Source organism: Anoplolepis gracilipes, chromosome 1 (genome assembly GCF_047496725.1).
Source record: "Anoplolepis gracilipes chromosome 1, ASM4749672v1, whole genome shotgun sequence".
Classification (NCBI taxonomy): domain Eukaryota; kingdom Metazoa; phylum Arthropoda; class Insecta; order Hymenoptera; family Formicidae; genus Anoplolepis; species Anoplolepis gracilipes.
In genome coordinates this window covers 10808948-10830000 of record NC_132970.1, presented here as the reverse complement: position 1 = coordinate 10830000, position 21053 = coordinate 10808948, and positions in this window count along the sequence as shown.

Below are 21053 nucleotides of genomic sequence, written 5' to 3'. Positions count from 1 at the left end.
GCTCTTAAAATTGTAAATTCAAAGCGACAAATAGATGAATTAAATGAGTCAACTGATGAATAGAATTACAGTAATTAAATAAAATAAAATTATATTATAATTATGTATTCATATATTATATAAGAGTTTCTTGCAACAATGATCTCGGTTAATTAATTTCGATGCCTTATTAAAAATTAAAGATAAGACATAGCCGGAAGGATATGCGATGAGAATGTTAGAAAGATGCGAAAAGAAAGAAATCAGTAAGTCAATAAGATATTGCGAGATGTTGCGTGGTAAACAAAATTCGAACTCTCTATTCGATCGAAAATCAAAAAGATTCATTAGCTATCGATCGAGTCTGCATGAATTATTCAGTTCAAGAAATTAGAAACGCCATACCGAAATAAGATAATGTATTCGCAAAGAATGAATATGATATAAAATTTAATATAAAATATATTACAAAATGTATAAAATACATTGTAAAATGCACAAAAATTAATTCAATGTTACATATAGAGATTTAATTATATCACAAATATATTTTACAAAATTTAATTAAAACGTCACCGAGAAAGGCAATTAGGAGCTAGTGCAGGTGTATACAAAATTTAATATAAAATATAATTTTAATTTTTAATTCAAAATAATTTTATTACATGGAATTATACGAAATATCCGAAATTGACCTATATAATTTATTAGAAATTTTTAAAACGTAATTGATATAGTCTATATTACGACCAAAAGATCGAATTATTAATAAATTTATCGATACGTCTCTCTCAATTAAGAAAATCTAAAATTTTAATGGAATTTTATGTTATTGTGCGTATTCTTCCATTTCGTGTAATTTTACTTTTTACAATAAGTATATGATAAATATAATTCATACATATAATATAACGCAACTTAAATCTATCCCTTACGCAATAATATCTTATACTATTTTAATAATATAATATTATATTTAAAATTCATATTTAATGTTCATATAATCTTATGCAATATAATATATAACATACCATAAATACAAGGTTATACCTGTATAATACACATCTTAATATAAAAGATATGCACATTATATACGTACATACAATAAATAAGTTACATTTTTTTACATTTTTCATAATTAAACTAAATTTTATTATAAATATAATTTTAATTTTTACGTAATAATGTTTTAATACTTGTTTTTACAGTTTTTATATGTAATTTATATTTAATTAATTTTTTATTTTATTGAAAAAAATATTAAATTTTTATATTTTTACAATTTTATATTATCTTACTTTTATATTTTTATATTTTTTTTCTTAAAAATAAATTTAATTTTATAATAGCTATAATTTTTCTTTTATTAAATTTTATGTCTTTTTTAATTGTCTTAATAGCCCTAACAGACCTAATTCTACTAGCTACATCAGCAAAAACCCGATAAAGCAAGATTTGGGGAGTCCTAATTGGAAATTTGCGATTACATATTTTTTACGTATTGTGGCCAGAATTGACCACGTGTTTTCAGCCAGTTGGACCTACCTTTTGTTGCTCCTGGCTATTCATTCTGACTCGATTTCTACGAGCCAGAACTTGAGGAAGAACAGTAACTTCTTCCTACTGCCGGTTAATTATTATCGTCGGTAAATAAGACGATTTATATTTGTTTAAAATCATACGATATTATAATCGTTTTGTAAACGCATTATTCAATCGTCAAAAGTCGTAAAAGATAAATATAATCGCATACATAAAAAAAATTGTATTCTCGAAATATATACTACATAAACCCTTTTAATATTCTAAGATATTCTTAATAAATAAGCATATTTTCTTCTTTTACGTGATATATTTTGAATTACCTTATTTATAAATTAAGTAAAAAACTAATGTATATATATATTTAACTTGTCAAAGTTTTAATAAATAGCAAATGTCTATTTGTAAAAATTATTTTTTAAACACGTAACTATTAACTGGGCAAATTATTTTTTGTTATTAGGATTAATAATCCTAAATATTAAATAATATAATAATAAAAAAATATTTCTCATTCAGCATATATATTCTTATATGTTAAAAATATATTCGAAACTATTCTACTCTTTATACGATTTTTCTCTTAAACTTAGAGAATGCTTTTCGCTTATTTTAAAGAAAAATATTATACATAGATAAGTAAAATATATTCTTAAAATGAGAATATAATTTTTCGGTGTATATATGTAAAATATATAGTATGCAAAAATATTAGCATGCATATTAACCCCTCTTTCGGCGGATCATTAAAGATTTGTATCATTAAAACTGTTTTATAAAATTCATATATACATATATATAATCAAAAAAATATTTCATGTATCTTATATAAAATTAAAATAAATATCATATATTTTAATTTTAAAAATATTTTTCTTTTTTCTATAATTTTTAATTTATACAAATATTATATCTATTTTAAAGTTTAAAAAATGAATTAAAAATATAATATAAAATTTTATCTTGGAATATAATAAGTGGAATATAATCACAAAAATAATTTTTTTTATTATTTAAAATTGACCCAAAGTTCGCCATGCACGCAGCTATCCCGCCGTCCGAGGGTTAAAACAACGGATTTATCTACAATCTATACATTTGTCTACACAATCTACACTCTGTCTGTATAATCTACAAATCTATACGCAAATCCGTTGTTTAAAAAAAAAAAAAAAAGGTTTTTTTGTTACTCACCGACACTGATGCGCAACAGCGGAGTTGTTGACATTGAAGCTTATCTGTAACATACAATATAATATCCAAATTATAGCAATGTTTAAAATAATTAATATTAAGAAATTATTATGTACTCATTAAATTTGATATTTGATAGATACAATAATAATACGCAAATATATGTGGAATAATTTTATAAATTAAAAAACTAAACTATTTTTTAAACAGAAACTTTTGTAAGATTTATGTAAAAGCCTTTATCGCTGACTCTCTTTTACTTAAATTATTCAAACAAATAAACTAAATTAATTTGTATAAGGTATTTATAATAATTAATGTAGAAATAATAAAATAAAAATAATACTTACCCTAGGGTTGCTCCGCCGGTGCAGGATGCCTCTCCTAGGCCTCCTCCTCCTCCTCTCAGATTGTAAGGGACGTCAGAAACTATTGTTTTATACGCGCGATATACTTTTTTTAATTTGTTGAAACCACACAAAAATAAAATCGCGAAATATTTTAAACCGTACAAAAGTAAAAACGCGCGATACTTTGACGGCACTCCCGTACTTTTACGCGCGATACTTTGACGGCACTCCCGAATTTCGAAACGATCGAAAATCCCATTTTATCACGCACGAGAATCATACTTGGAGTCGATAGGTCGGGCACGATCAAGCTCCGAAGAAAGAAAGATCAAAATTGGGATAAATGAACGAAAACACGATCGCGATCGCGACGAATGTCAAAAATAATAGCGCGCTATATGTCACTAAGGTCGAATGTTATTATTTTATTTCGGAGTCATTTTAGACGTACTTTAACACGTTAAGATTTATCGTAATATTATTACATATTATTCGTATTATTATTACGTATATTATCGTCGTGAGAAACGTGTACGGTGCGCTCGACCTCGAGGTGACCGAACGCGAAACGCACGTGCCGGCGCCGGAGTAAAAACACGTGCGCGCACTACGCCCACCGGAGAAAGAATGAATGACTCATGGCTGTCACTAGCTACGTACGCTGTATGCCGCGGTCCCCCTCTCTTACTATGGAATGCGTGACGTCAAAGACAAGGTCGAGTATGCTCATTCGGTCTCTCTCTCTCTCTCTCTCTCTCTCTCTCTCTCTCTCTCTCTTTCTCTCTCGCGCCAGACAATAACAAATACGCACTATACTACGTGATACAATTTAACGCGTTGAAATATGTACAATCAAATGATTCTAAAATACATGTAAAATTCCTTAACTAAAATGATATTATTATTCGATTTAATGCGATATATTTAAAATACATGAAACGCGATTACGAAATGTGTGAAATACTTTAACGAAAGCAATCTTATAACATTTGCCGTATAACTGTTTAACGATTTCTTTATTTATATTGGTTGAAAATTATATCAATGATGTGAACAATTATTTGTAAAAATGATAGAAATTTATATTATAGATACCGGCACATATTAAGTCTTCACAATGAAAAATATTAAATTTTAAAATAAAATAGTACAGAAAATAAGAAAATATAATTCTAAATGCTTTAGTAAGGCAGAGTACATTATTACAATATATCGAAGTAAAATTGATTTATCGATGACGCGTCAAAAATTTGGAGAGCAGATAGATAGAATCTCCACAACGAAAAAAACACAATAAAATAAAATAAAATAATATACATCATTATAATAAAATGACATTGTAATAAATATACTTCACGAGCAGGAATGTATTTTAAAACGCTTCAAAATTCGCTTCTTAATGATTAGGAAAACTTATTTCGCAAAGAAGGTATCACTACAGGCAAGGTCGGCGGCAAGAGCGATACCTTCTTTGCGAAATATATTCTCCTAGTAACTCAAAATAAAAATTTCCGAGCGTACCGCTTGAACTGAATTATTTCACGATCTCTCCTCGCAAAATATTTTCTAATAATTCAGAGAGGAATTTTCTAAAATATTTGACGGCATATTATTATTGTTCAATGTGCATAATAACTACTGCAGCATACCTTTTTGCGAAATATATTCTCCTAATAAGAAATGAAACATATTAAAAGATATGTTATTACTTGCGAACTGCATTTCTTTTACCTTGTTAAAGAATCGAGTTTTAAAAGTTGAAAAGAGTTTTATTCATTAGCAGTAATAATCAATTATTTCACATTTATATTGTATGATCGTCTAGAGGAGAAATTTATATGATTTTCGCATTATGTCATGCGAACAATCGCAATATTTTGGCAATATATCTTATTACTTAAATGTTAAAGACATTTTTTATATTTCACGGTGCACTATATTTAAAAATCTTATTAATGAACCGATTATATTTCAAGACTTTTTATGTACATATTGATATATAAAAATACTGTCGATTCCGCGACAGTCAACTGATCGTGAACAGCATTACCGATCTTTATACATATTGTTTTATTAATAAAAATCAGAAAGACGAACTTTCGAGAATGTTAAATGACGCATATTACTAATCGCGTACAAGTATGCCAACTGCATAATTGGCGTTAATTAGCAGCAATTAATAAAGTTTTCTCTTTTCCTGAAATTAGTATATCAAACGGATTCTGTTGTTAAAATTGTAATAAACCAAAAAGAAGAATTAAACGTGTCAAACTGTTGAATAAAATTATAATAATTAAATAAAATTAAATTAAATTAAATTATATAAATAATATGTATTTATATATATTCTAATATAAATATATATAAAATGCAAAAAAGGTATCGTTCTTTCCGCGTATTTTAGCGAAAACTTCTTTGCGAAATATGTTTTCTTATTCATTCAGAAGCGAATTTTCGAGCGTTTTAAAATACATTACCGCTCGTGAAGTACATTGTCGATATCTATGTAAAATATTTTATTAATAAAAATTGAACTTTCGAGGATATTAGAAGACACATATTATTAATCGCGTATGAGTATGTCAACTGCATAATCGGCATTAATTAACAGTAATTAATAAAGTTTCATTTCCCGAAATTAATATATCAAACGTTCTGCTATTAAAATTGTAAATTGAAAACGACAACTAGATGAATTAAATGACTCAATTGATGAATAGGAATACAATAATTAAAATAAAATTATATTATAAATATGTTTTTATATATGATATATATAGTTATATAAGAGTTTTCTGCAATAATGATCTCGGGTAATTAATTTTGAAAAGTAATATTTCTTTTCTTTTGAAATCACGATTAGTTGTTACAGAAAGTGTCTCGCATCAACTATTTTATTAATAATACAAGAATTTATAAGATTAAATATTATAAAATAAATTGTTTGTTTTTGAAAGAGAGAGAGAGAGAGAGAGAGAGAGAGAGAGAGAGTGAGAAAGAGAGAGATTAAGAGAGAATATAATTCATCGTTGTGTTTTCTAAATTTTTAATGTTATATATAATTATTAATGCTAAATATGTATATAAGAAACATATCTCTACATTTGTTTAAATATGAAACATATAATCCAACATATTATATTCTTCTATAGTAACTATATATATATATATATATATATATGTATATATATATATATATACCTATATATATAAATACATATTAATAATTTAATTTAATTTTATTTTATTTTATTATTATAATATTATTTATTAGTTTAACACGTTTAATTCCTATTTGGTTAGTAACAATTTTAACAACGGAATATGTTTCATATACTAATTTCGAGAAAAGAAACTTTATTAATTACTGTTAATTAATACAATTGACATATACTCGTACGCGATTAGTAATATGTGTCTTCTAATATCCTCGAAAATTCAGTTTTTATTAATAAAATATTTTACATAGATATCGGCAATGTACTTTAGGAGCAGTAATGTTTATTAAAATGTTCGAAAATTTGCTTCTGAGTTATTAGGAGAACATATTTCGCAAAAAAGGTATCGCTCTTCCTGTGGGGGAATGAGCATACTCGACCTTGTCTTTGACGTCACGCATTCCATAGTAAGAGGTAAGAGAGGGGAGACCACGGCGTACGCGACTCGTGACAGCGGTGAGTCATTCATTCCGACTTGGGCGGACGTATTGTGCGCACGTGTTTTTACTCCGACGTCGACGCTGGCATGTGCGTCTCGCGTTCGGTCACCTCGAAGTCGAGCGCGCCGTACACGTTTCTCGTGACGATAATATACGTAATAATAATACGAATAATATGTAATAATATTACGATAAATCTTAACGTGTTAAAGTACGTTTAAAATGACTCCGAAATAAAATAATAACTTCTGACCTTAGTGACATATAGAGCGCTATTGTTTTTGACATTTATCTCGACTTCGTCGCGATCGCGATCGTGTTTTCGTTCATTTATTCTGATTTTGATCTTTCTTTCGTTGGAATTTGATCGTGCCCGACCTGTCAACTCCGAGTATGATTCTCGCGCGTGATGAAATTGAATTTTCGATTGTTCCGAAATTCAGGAGTGCCGTCAAAGTATCGCGCGTAAAAGTGCGGGAGTGCCGTCAAACTATCGTACGTTTTTACTTTTGTACGGTTTAAAATCATGCGCGATTTTATTTTTGTGCGGTTTCAACAAATTAAAAAAGTATATCGCGCGTATAAAACAATAGTTCCTGACGTCCCTTACAATCTGAGAGGAGGAGGAGGCCTAGGAGATGCATCCTGCATCGGCGGAGCAACCCCAGGGTAAATATTATTTGTATATTAATTAATAAATGCCTTATACGAAATAATTCGATTCTTTTAGTTGAATAATTTAATCAAAAGAAATTCAGAGATAAAGATTTTTGTATAAATCTTATAAAAGTTTTTATTTAAAAAGAAAAGTTTTTTTAATTTATAAAGTTATTTCATATTTATATATATCTGCTTGTTATTGTACGCGTCGAATATAAATTTATTAATAATAAATTCTTTAATATTAATTATTTAAAATTGCTGCTATAATTTGGATTTTATTTTGTATGTTACAGATAACATAGCTTCAATATCGACAATTCCGCTGTTGCGCATCAGTGTCGGTGAGTGACAAAAAGCTTTTATTATATTTTAAAGCAACGAATTTATGTAGAGATTCTGGTAGATAGAGATGTAGATTGTAGATGAATCCGTTGCTTTAACCCTCGGACGGCAAGATATAGTGCATTTTAGTATTACAAAATAAACTATGCAGTATATATGATTGCTTTTGGCGTGAAAATGTAAGAAATGTTTCCTTTATCGTATTAGTATAGTTTAATCATGATAATTAATTGTTTAAAGCATCAAATTAACAAAATTATGAAAATAGTGCCAACCAGCCCCTATCATTAATTATATTCAAATATATTAAATATCCATAAAAATTAAAATTTTAAAGTTGTAAAACTTTTACCCAAAACGTTGAAATCTGGTGTATTCTTTATCTCGTCTTTTTTTAATAAGGCATACTTTCTCTTATTGCTTTTTTTCCATGTCTGCTTGCGTATTAATAAATATAATATTAACACTATCTATTATACAACTTATGACATCGAACACAAAAATAGAACTGTTTCGTCGCAACGTATTCGTAGAATAATTTTGTTAGGAAAAGAGATGTTATTTTTCGGAAGAACATAAATATTGATACACAGTTTAAATCTGACTATTTGTTTTGTGTCTAGTTATTTAACGATCTCTCGAAATTCACGCTACTTACCAACATAAAATAAATTAAAAAATAAAATTAATTGAAGAGTAACAACTAATATCGGTGCAGCAATTTTGTTATTATTTTGTCATAGGATACGAACAGAACATCGAACTTATTAAAAATTATGAGTTTTCAAATCAAATCGCATTCTTTTTAAACTTAAGTATATTCTTTTAAACTTAAGATCTACGATACGACTAATATACATATAAATTATTTTAAATTATGTAAAATTATAATTATAATTTGTTATATGCGCTGCTTGTGTATAATTATGTCTTTTATATCTTTTAGAAATGTGTTCTTATTTTCAATATATAATTTTTTAAATAGAATTTATGACATAAATTAGAATGTTTTCGAAAGTGTTTATTAACTATTACATATTACTGTAACTGAAAAACCCATTGCGTTCTAATGTCAACAGGTGGCATATGTGAAGCAAGTTCTAATTCAAGCATTACAATTGTAAAGAAACTAAAAAAATTAATATAATTTTGATATATACAATTTCATATATATGTACACTGTCTGATAATGATTCGTTCCATCTCTCTTGAAGGATAAAAGTAATATATGGAACATGCTTAAAAAAACGGAACGAATCATTGTCGAGCAGTGTACATATAATACATGTAAATACATATTAATTTATTTTATATATATATATATATATATATATATATATGTAGTATTTAGGGTAGAGTTGACAACCTACCTAATAGAACAAAACTTGTTACAAAAAATGACTACGGCCTTGCAAGTAGAGAGCAATGCAATAGTGTAGGCCAAGGTTCGCAATAAGTAGTGCCGTTTTAATAATAATAAAAATATATCTAGTATACGCATGTATACGCATGTACTAGATATATGTATATAAAGAAATTATAATATTATAATTATTAATTATAATTAGTTTAGATATTGAAAAAGTGTGTGTGTGAGAGAGAGAGAGAGAGAGAGAGAGAGAGAGAGGGAGGGAGGGAGACAGAGGGAGAGGGAGGGATTGATTGATCGATTGATTGATCTTTATTAGGTTTCTCAGCTATTTGTAGTACAGAAAATTACATAATTATTTAAGTTACATTATAATAAATAAGCTCCTCTAACCTACGCTTAAATGATTCAATTTTTTCACTTCTTTTTATTTCAGCTGACAAAGCGTTATAAATTTTCACTCTTTCATAAAACATACTCTTTTGCTCACTTCTTGTTCTACAAAGTTGTAATGCAATGTCCCCGGCTTGTCGTGTTTGCATTTCACTCTCATTTCTTACTATTTCTATCCTATTTCTTAACTGATTCGGTAACATATTTTTTAAAATCTTAAAAATAAATATGCACACGTTATAATATAGTCTCTGTCTTACGGACATGAACTGCAATGTTTGCAGTATGTGCTCTACTTTGATATACCTATCACATTGCAAAATAACTCTCATGGCTCGATTTTGCGCTATCTGCAATTTATCAAGTTGCGTTTTCCCTATATCTATTAACAACGTTGCAGTATTCAAAATAAGGCGCTACAATTGTTTTATATACAATACAGCTCGCATACATCAATATAAATTTATCTATTCTATTTAAAAAACCTGTTTTCTTTCCTATTTTTTTAAACATATAATCACAGTGATCTTTAAATCGGAGTCTATCATCAATAATTATACCTAAGTATTTTATTATTTCTACTCGCTCTGTCTCAGTTTCATCTAAACATTTTAACGCAAATCCTTTCAGTTCTTTCCTAATACTCTTGACTATCATGTATTTTGTTTTTTTTTGCGTTCAACCTATTTACATTCATCCATCTACTATACGAAATGCTATATTTATTATATTCTCTAACTCCGCACTGCTTATTCCAGTTACATATAATGTATCATCTGCGAACATTTTTATACTTATTCTTCTGAGCAGACTTTAATTATATCGTTTATATATACAATAAATAACAAAGGCCCTAAAACTGACTCCTGTGACACTCCATATTCAGTGACAATTAATTTTGACTATTTATTATTGAAACGGACCTGTTGTGTTCTATTATTTGAATATGATTTTAACCATTTTCATACCACTCCTCTAATTCCGTATTAATATAGTTTTTCTATTAATCTTTCTCTATCTATTGTTTCAAATGTTCTTTTAAGATCCATAAAAATTACTTCTATCATTTTCCCCTTACTAACTATCAATTTCCATTCGTCGATAATGGTTTGAATCGTCGTTTCCCACGAATACTATCTTCTAATGTCCAATTGAAGTTCCGTTATAATATCATTAGATTCAAGGTATACATTTCAATTTGTTTTTTTACTACTAATTCTAATACTTTTTCAAAATTTGGTAACATATTAATGGGCCTATATTTATTTGCTTTTTTAGCTTTTTCTATTTTTGGGATCGATATTATTGTCGATGTTTTCCAACTCTTTGGAAAGTAACCTTCTCTCAAAGAATTATTTATCAGCTCGACAAACTCCTCTTTTATTACGCAAGATGCTACTTTAAGTATATTACTAGTTATTTCTTTTTCCGTACCTCTTTTTTTGGCAGTTTTGTAACAATTTCCTCTAAATCCTCTATTTTAATCATTTCAAAATTTTCTATAATATTGTTATTATTTTCAATAACATAAATAGTTCTTTTAGTTTCCGGACTTTCACTCGGACCTGCACTTCTAAACTTTTCATTATCTATAGATTTTACAAAATTATTAATACTTTGTATATAATACATATTAAATTTATCAGCTATATTGCACTCATTCATGTCTCCTAATATTTCAAAATCTATATCTTCTATTTCTCTTGTATGCATTAGCTCACTTCTATTTCTTTTAAAGTTTTCCACATTTTTGTCGGGTCATTCTTGTTACAATCTATCATATCTTCATAATATTCTTTTTTTTTCTCTAATTAATTTGACTACTATATTTCTTTCACTTTTGAATTGCATCCAATTTTGCTGCGTATTATCGAACAAAGCGTTATTGTGACATGCGTATGTTACATCCCTTCTATCTGCTGCTATTCTTATATTATCTGGAAACCACTTTTTACTTTCTCATACTTTTGGAATTCTACATTTTTTCCTAGGTGCTATACTATCCAGTGTGCATCTTACTATATTATCGACCAATTTCTTCGCTCTCTCACTAACTTCTAAACCTTAACATTGCTCTATTCTGTTTTCTATTAATCTATTAAATTCATCTACATTAAATTCACTGTAGTTCTTACCGCTAAATTTTCAAAATTTATTTATGGCTTTACTCGCTTTTAATACAACTCTTAGCCATGCATGATCTGTTATTTTAAACTCATGCATTACTCGTACTTGTACCTTATTATTAGCAAAACATAAATCTATAATAGTTTGACTGTCCTTTGTAACTCTCGTCGGTTTATTAACATACTGTTTCATACCTAAACTTGCCGTTACCATTTGCAACTTCTTAGTGTAAAACGAATTAATCATGAAATCTCTATTAAAGTCTCCCATTACCATGCAATCTTCTTTTATTACTAACTCCTTTACTATATCCTCTAGAAACCTTGATCCTCACAAAATCACGATGCGATGCACTCGATGAGTAATATAATACCATTATCATACCTTTATACAATTTCTCTTTTATCTCTATTGCAATACACCAACAGTTTGACACTATTTTTTTCACTAATACTATTTCATATTTAATATCGTCTCTTACATGTAAAATTGCTCCTTCTGTATTTCTATTTTCCGCATCATATTTAATTATAGTATAACCTGCCATGTTCACTTCATTAATTTTAATTTTATCAGTCAGCCTAGACTCTGACAGTGCTATGATTGCTGGATTCACTTTTTAGGAGAGAGAGAGGGGGAAGAGGGGGAGAGAGAAAGAGAGAGAGAGAGAGAGAGAGAAATCACTTAGAAAGATTTAAAGTTTATTAAATTTTGTTATTTTATTTTTTACACACACACACACACACACACACACACACACACACACAAATTATATGTTTAACATAAACAAAAACAAAAAAAAACTAAGTTTGCAATTGGTATAACCGTAACTGTATTTCATTAACGTAAGTAGGTATATTTTTTTAGATTACAGAGAATAATCATTATAATAGCGTGATAATTTATTGAAATATTTAATATTTTATTACGTAATTGAATTTCCTTAAAGTCCCACATCTAAGCAAATGATACGAACATCAGCACATTTGTTTACGTATAAATGTAAAAAAAAAGTAAAAATTGTTAGTAGAGGTATTTTACGACAAAAAATATTTATTCACACAAATGTAAAATATTTTTTATTGTGTTATTAGTATATAATATATAGGTAAATCAATAAGAATTAGACCTACCTACTTTTCACAAGCAAGCAATATTTTTACAAATTGTAATATTTAAAAAAATGTTATAATTTATAAAAAATAATTTTTTGTTAAGGTTTTTTCTTTTTCTTAATGTTTATGAGTAATACATAGTTTAATAAATACATTATTCAAGCAGTTAGTTTTGCATATTGTTGGTACCACATACAATTTTTGAAAAATATTGCAGGCATTTTAATTTTAAACCTTGTTTGCGAAACATGTTTTCATAATCATACAGAAGCGAATTTTTGAGTGTTTTAAGATACGAGTATGTCAATTGCATAATTGGCATTAATTAACAGTAATTAATAAAGTTTCTTTTCCCGAAATTAGTGTATGAAACATATTCTGTTGTTAAAATTGTAACCCATACAGCACGAATCTTTCAGTTATATTGCAACAATGTTGCAAAAATATTGTAGCAACATACAATATTTTTGCAACATTGCTGCAATATAACTGAAAGATTCGTGCTGTATGGAAACAAACCAAATAGGTGAATTAAACGTGTTAAACTAATGAATAATATTATAATAATCAAATAAAATAAAATAAAACTAAATTATTAATATGTATTTATATATACATATATATATATATATATATATATATATATATATATAAAGTTACTATAGAAGAATATAGTATGTTGGATTATATGTTTCATATTTAAACAAATGTAGAGGTATGTTTCTTATATACATATTTAGCATTAACAATTATATATAACATTAAAAATTGTGAAAACACAACAATGAATTATATTCTCTCTTAATCTCTCTCTCTCTCTCTCTCTCTCTCTCTCTCTCTTTTTCTTTTTTTTCAAAAACAAGCAATTTATTTTATGATATTTAATTTTATAAATTCTTGTATTATTAATAAAAAAAGTTGATGCAAGACGCTTTTTGTAACAACTAATCGTGATTCGAAAAGAAAAGGAAAATTACTTATCAAAATTAATTACCCAAGATCATTGTTGCAAGAGACTCTTATATAAGTATATTTATAATATAACCAATAGTATGATTAAAACGACCAAATTAACCTAAAAAATTCTTTATTTAATAGTACGACGTTTCGATCAATTGGTTGTGGTCCTTTTCAAGTGTCACTACAAATGAATACATTATAATAATAAATTAAGCATAGACAATAAATGTGATAAAATCGATTAGGGACAAAATTAATTAGTACGTACATTCGAATAAAACAAAAAACGTAAAATAACGTGTTGTAAACGTGAAAGGTAATTAACATTTCGCTGTTGTGAAATATTAATAAGACAAAGCAACACTGTAAAGAAACACGTCTTGTCAAAACGAATCTTAAAACTGAACTGACAATTTTTTGAAAATATTTTTAACTAGAATAAAACTAAATAGTTTATTTTATTTATTTTTCATTTTTTTCCACCACTACAATTTTAGAGGATAATGTGTATAAAAAATTTTTAAATGCGATTTTTTAACGTCAATATATATTATATACAGTCGGACCTCTTATCCTATGACATTTTTGGTCCGGAATCTTTCCCTTAAACCTCTGATCGTACGACAAAAATTTGAGAGTGGGGCTATAATTCCCCTTTCGCGGTCGTAGCATGAGAGGATTTTTTGTCGCAGGATAAGAGGTTTCATAGCATAAGAGGGTCGTAGGATAAGAGGTCCGACTGTATTATAGAATAATTTTGTATAACTCAGAACATTCAACAAATAATTTGCTTATTTAAAAAGAGGAAAGTGCTATAAATTTAAATATATCTTTTGAATGTATTTATTTTTAATTGAAATTGAAAACTTTTGACATAACAAGAGAATAAATTTGCTTATTTATATAAAAATACACAATTGAATTATATCAGTGGTGTCTTTCGACATCACCAGACTGACGTGTTAAGCGGGCAGCCATAACTCAGGATCGCTGAAGCATTGCTAAGGTTGAGCGTTGCTAATTACGTTTCAGATTAATTACGCCAACACCGATAAGAAGCGTATTGAAACAATTTCGCGTAAGAAAAAAATAATCAAGAAGTATATACATACAAAAAAATACTTTTGACAAAAAAAAATTGAGAAGAAAAGGTTAAAATTTATTTAATCTATAACTCTCGTGTACTTTTAAAAGTCAAACAGAAAAAACATGTGTTCGAGACCTTCAAGAACACTAGATCTACCAGATCATCTGATTTTCTATGGCCTACAAAGCCTCAAGATTCTCGAGATCTTTCAGACCTTCAAGATCATCGAAATCTTCCAGACCTTCAAGACCCACAAGGTCTCTTAGACCTTCAACTACAACCTAGAAAACAAAAGCCTTCAGTGCTTTTTATCGGAAAATCACAATTTTTTCTTCAACTTCTACTGTGGAGGTTGGTCTCGATAGATATTTAAAAAACTCAAAATTGTCATCACTATTCCTCCCAATAACTCCCAAGCATTCTTCTCCTTTAACGCCAAGGATAATTTAAAAAAAATAAAGAACATTTGGAAGAAGTTGAATATTCTAAAACCAAGCCTACTATATCTTATAGAAAAAAATTGTGAAATAAAAAAAATTAAAACTAGCCTGCAATATCTTTCGAAAATTGTATGTGGTACCAACAATATGCAAAACTAACTGCTTGAATAATGTATTTATTAAACTATGTATTACTCATAAACATTAAGAAAAAGAAAAAAACCTTAACAAGAAATTATTTTTTATAAATTATAACATTTTTTTAAATATTACAATTTGTAAAAATATTGCTTGCTTGTGAAAAGTAGGTAGGTCTAATTCTTATTGATTTACCTATATATTATATACTAATAACACAATAAAAAATATTTTACATTTGTGTGAACAAATATTTTTTGTCGTAAAATACCTCTACTAACAATTTTTACTTTTTTTTTACATTTATACGTAAACAAATGTGCTGATGTTCGTATCATTTGCTTAGATGTGGGACTTTAAGGAAATTCAATTACGTAATAAAATATTAAATATTTCAATAAATTATCACGCTATTACAATGATTATTCTCTGTAATCTAAAAAAATATACCTACTTACGTTAATGAAATACAGTTACGGTTATACCAATTGCAAACTTAGTTTTTTTGTTTTTGTTTTATGTTAAACATCTAATTTGTGTGTGTTTAATTAGAAAAGTTTTACATATAAATTGAAAGAAAAGGAAAAATATTTTAGGAATAAGAATATGTAATATTTATCCCAATTTTATGCAAGACACGTATTATAAAATGTAATGATGAATATGATGAATGAAATATACATAAAATATTTATTTCAATTATATATTTGTAATATGAGTTTTATAAAACAATTTTAAAGATACAGATGTTAATGACCTGCCGACAGGGGTACCTAACATACATGCTAATATATTTTATATGCATCGAAAAAACTATATTCTCATCTTAAGAGTACTTTATTAAAACTTTGACAAGTTAAATATATATATATATATATATATATATATATATATATATATATATATAGTTTTACTTAATTTATATATATAAGATATGTCAAAAAAGTATTACGTAAAGAAGAAAATATAATTTATTAGTTTATTAAGAATATATCTATAAAGAGATTTTATAAAAGTATATATTTCGAGAATATAATTTTTTCGGTATATACATGATTATATTATCTTTTGCGACTTTAAACGACTGAATGACGTACAACGCGTCTAGAAAACGATTATAATATCGTACGATCCTAAACAAATATAGGTCGTCTTATTTGCCGGCGATAATAATTAACCGGCAATAGGAAGGAATTATTTTTCTTCTTTGATCTTTGGCTAAAAATCGAGTCAAAATGAATATGGCCAGAAGCAACAAAGGTAGGTCCAGCTGGCTAGAAAAGTACGTGGTCAAATACTGGCCATAATGCGCTTAACGAAACTACTCGTACAGAACTAACGAGAACTCTTAATAAACATCTTGATTTTCTATGTTTTCTTGTACTTTAGAGGAGGATGTGCCGTGCTGAAACATGAAGTTAGCACGTCATTTTTTATTTTCGATATTTTTGATATTAAAAATGCGGAACTTTTTTTAATGTTTATCAGGAACTATAGAACTATGAAAAGTGCTACTGGAACTGCTATTATTTTTTAAAAATTAATAAAATGTCGTGCCAACTTCACAGACACGAATTTTGGTAGACACAAATAATATACAGTTAATAGCTTTAGCGTGCCTCTGGATAACTTATAAGCGAGAAATAACTAGTCATAAAATACTATCGATAATAAAATTTTTTATCCAGAGGAAAGAGGATTTTTTTATTATAATATTAAATAATTTGAATGATATAGTTTTAATATAAATGTGTTATACATTTTTCATCTTTAGGCGACTACGATAGTGGAAATGGCGCGAGATTTATACATAGGCTGGGAGAAAGATTTATTAATATACGAGAGAAAGATTATTTTAACTGTTAATTTCAATTTAAAATTTGCCGATCCTTTCTTATTACTTTTCTATTAAATATTGGACGTAATATGAGATAATACATATAATATATTGACTCAAACGACATATTATGTATCTACTAGTTATTTGGTAAAAAAATAGATATAAATAGTACATATAAATTATACAATACGATTCAATTTTTATTGTAGTTATAGTTAGTTATACGCACAAATAAATAAACGGTCCCTCTTTCTCATATTATAGCTCGATATATCTATGTTAGATGACAATTTATGTAATAAGCCGGTATATGTTCTGGCCATGGCTGCAGCTGAATCATCCTTTTGTTCTATATATTCTGATAATATTGGTGTGACGGATACGTGTCAATTTTGGAGACAAAAATATTCTTTTATAGAGTAAGAGAATTAATAATTTCCGCTTTTTATCTCGAACAAATGTATAAATTGTATCTTTCTTAAGCGACAAACATTTAACATTTTTATACGTTTTTATATATCATAAAAAATGCAGGAATCTTTAATCACAAGCACTTAATGTTTAACAGTCTGGTTTATCATGTGATAAATGTTTTACCAAACAAAAAGATAGTTATAAAAAAATATGTAATTATTAGAAAAAGATTAGATACTAGAATAAATGGAAAAATATATGTTTTAATATTTATTATTTTTTGTATTCAAGAAAATATAATTAGTAACACATTTCTTTCTGAAAAATTAATTTTTTAATTTCGCAATTTTTTTTTAATTAATTCAGAATGTTTTTTTCAGATAAGAAGAGATGGCGATGAGTTTTACGAAACAAACTATAATACGACAGGCTTTAGCAAATACATTTGATTCGAATATTATATATAAAAAATATTTGCATAGTAAACGCCGAAAAGTTTCCAACTTCCTTCTGGAAAAACTGAAAAAAGCTCTATTTTTTAAAAAAATTAAACTGAATTATAAATCGAAAATATATATTTTCAAATTATTAATTTTATTACGTTAATTATATAAAAATTATGTATAAATTTTTTTTTTATTTAATAAAGTATTTTTTATCTATATATATATATATGTATCTGGTATTTATCTTCTGTGTGTGTTAAATTCTTAACAATCGTTAAATCAGAACATGAAAGCCACTCGTGAATATACATAATATTCTAGTATTAAGAAATGCAAATTGTAAAAATGCTTTTTCTTTGTAATATTTTAAGGATATTTTACTTGTTCTTCATGTTTGATATGATATGATATCAGTTTCTTTGATCTTTTAAAAATAGAAAATTTTATTATACAAAATGAGTTGCTTAACATGATAATTTTAAATAACTTTTAAAATGCGTGTCGTACACAAGAATAGACATAAGTTACTAACATTTCTATATTTAATATTTATTTTTAAAAGATTTTATAAAATTATATAACGAGAAATAGGATATAAAATAATGTGTATTGTATGCTCGGAAAAGTATATATTTTTAATATTGAAAATTTAAGGAAATCATAGTTTCTTCTTATGTTGATAATCGATTTATAAATGTATAATCTCTGTCATGGCAATATGTCATTATAAACACAAGCGAGGTTATTAACTATGATAATATTTCTATATCTAACAGTCCTCTTTATGAGTCATCGATATGTATATGACCTCTAATGATAATTTCTTAGCAATTAGATAGTAGAAGCAATATCACATATATTATGACATCTGACATCCGTAAGCAACCAGGTGCTTTTAAATTTTCGAGTGCGAAAATTTAATGATTGCCGTAATCTTGTTGAGTACTTGCCCAAGTATCCCACTTGTCCCATGTGTTATCGGTGGATATCAATTCTTTCACATTGTCCTAAAGAAATAATATTTTTTTTGCTTACTTATATACAGCTGGTCAATATATTTTAATTAAAACTAATTTGTTTTATTCTAGTTTGGTTCTATATAGTCTTTCAATATTTATTACTAAGTTATTTTATTATAATGATATCTGTACTATTTTATTTAAAAATTTAATATTTTTTGTTGTGGAAAATATCTCCTTTCCAAATTTTTGACGTCATCGATAAATGTATTTTACTTCGATATATTACAATAATGTACTCTGCCTTACTAAAGCACGTAGAATTATATTTTATTATTTTCTGTACTATTTTATTTTATTTATTTTTATTTATTTTTCCTATTCCTCCCTTTCCTCCCCCTTCCCTTCCCCCTTATTTTGTGAGAAGAAGTAGGAGGGAAAGGGAGAAATAGGAAAAATAAATAAAATAAGCTAATTTGTTTTATTCTAGTTTTTGGTTTTATGTATTATAGTCTTTCAATATTTATTACAATGTCATTTTATTATAATAATATCTGTATTATTTTATCTTATTTTCTAGAGTTCTGAATTTATATTCTGTGTGTTTATTTTCGTTAATCGCATAAACCTATATTTTTAGATTTTACACTTAAAATACATTTATTTAGAAAAACATTTTGTGTTATACTTATTTAAGACACGCTATATACGTTTAAATGTATAATAGCAAACTCAAATGTTCTCCAATATTGTGCAAAAATATATGTTGCTAAAATGTATATAATATTATTTAAACCTGCTTTCCTTTCTGCAAAAATAATGTTATAACTTTTGAAAATTACGTTCAATAGAAATAAAGAGACGACACGAGCACTATACAATTTTAACATGTTTCTGAAATATTAAAAATTTTATAATAATGAAAATATAAAGATTCGAAGATACGAAGATGTCAAGGAGATAGAAAGAAGAAAAATATCAAAAAGTAATAAAAAATTAATTAAAAGTAAAATATATTTAACATAGAATATATAAGTACACATTCATTTATTTGATATAACTTTATTCGATATAGGTACTTAATATTGTCAATATCTTGAAACATGCTAATAGAAGAATAAATTTGTATAATATTTATACGTTTTTTTTCTATTTCCAATCGGAAAAATCTTTTTATGTATATTTATTCGAGCTATCGATTAAATATACATATTAATTAAATCTATTATAAATCTAATCAGTTCTAGAGTTATTAAAATTTAATAATCAAAAATATTCTGAACTAAATGGTTAGGCATATAAATTCTTCAGAATCATATTCTGCTTTATTATTACTTGAGACTCATCTTTGTTTCTTAATTTTAATAAAATTTTATACGGACATGCAAAAGTATGGAGAGATCTGAGAAAAGAAATTTTATCAGTTATTGTTTATAATTATGTTTTTATTTATGAGCTAAAATTTATTATACATATTAAGATTCCATTGCAAAATCTGATTATTGATTATTAATAAGTATCATAATTAGATCGAGCATTTTACCTAAAAAATATATCAGTTATTTTAGGATTATTAATAATTTTATTTACTCTATAACCGTAAAGAAATGTTCTTAAGCGATTACATATCATAATGTCCGTTTAAAGTTGAACTCTATGTAGAAATTTGTGTGTGTGCGTGTGCGTATGTATTATATATTAAATTTATAAACATATTTTTATTGCTAGACAAAGAATAAAGAATTGCTGTGTAATAAACAGAGCTATTTAATTAAGATATCGCACACTTTATCATAAACTAGGATTTAATTTGAAAAATCTGTAATATTTATTTCATGTCTCACGCATAAACATCTTTTTAAAATAGTTTGGTTCCATATATAAAAATGTTTATTAATTATTAACTATTTTTAATTTATTGATTCGAATTTCTCCAACCCAGCATCTTGTCTTTTCTAAATTACGTAAAACATAGAGCGTTAAAAGCGTGACAGGGAAAGGGAAGAAATAAAATCGCTTTTAGCTCGTCTGCCATTT